The following is a 752-nucleotide window of genomic DNA, read 5'->3' on the forward strand; positions in this document are numbered from 1 at the left end:
ATAATGATCTGAAAATGTACTTTTTGTAAATTGCAGTGCAGGGAAAAGGTACTTAAAACTGGTACCGCAAACTGGACGACTGTAAACAAACAGCAATTAGCTTTATGCTCGTTTGATCATCCGGCTGTTTTACATACAATAATATGTGTCCAGCGTGTAACACCTTTTCTCCTTCCACAAAATTTCTACACGAAGGAGTGGATAACGTAAATTTACAAAATTCAGCAATGCTGAGCGAGAGGTGGATAACGTAAATTTACAAAATTCAGCAATGCTGAGCGACATCATTGACATACTAAGCATGGAAAACGATTAAAATTCACTAACAATACAATGTATCAGTTGCAAAGTGACCCCGTTGTCGCCGGCCATCTTTGTTTAAATCCCCCTTCTGACGTCATGATTTCAGATCCCAATAAGATGTGAGGTATTTGAGTGTGTGGAATTGAGGTTGGGGGGTTGGGGTTTGTGGAAATGGAGCTTGTGGGTTTGAGGTTTGTGGATATGGAGTTTGTGTATTTTAAGTTTGCGGGTTTCGAGCTTGTGGGTTTGGAGCTTTTTGATTTGGGGTTTGTGGATATGGAGCTAGTGGGATTGAGGTTTGTTGGTTGGGGTTTGTGGGTTTGAGGCTTGTTAATTTGGAGTTTGTAGGTTTGACGAAATTTATGCTGAAATTCCAGGTTTTTACCATTTTTTTTCCTGTACTGCAAATCCTGACGTGCTGGCTCAAGTCTGCAAATGGATTCTTGTTC

The sequence above is a fragment of the Belonocnema kinseyi genome, chromosome 9 (genome assembly GCF_010883055.1).
Source record: "Belonocnema kinseyi isolate 2016_QV_RU_SX_M_011 chromosome 9, B_treatae_v1, whole genome shotgun sequence".
Lineage (NCBI taxonomy): Eukaryota > Metazoa > Arthropoda > Insecta > Hymenoptera > Cynipidae > Belonocnema > Belonocnema kinseyi.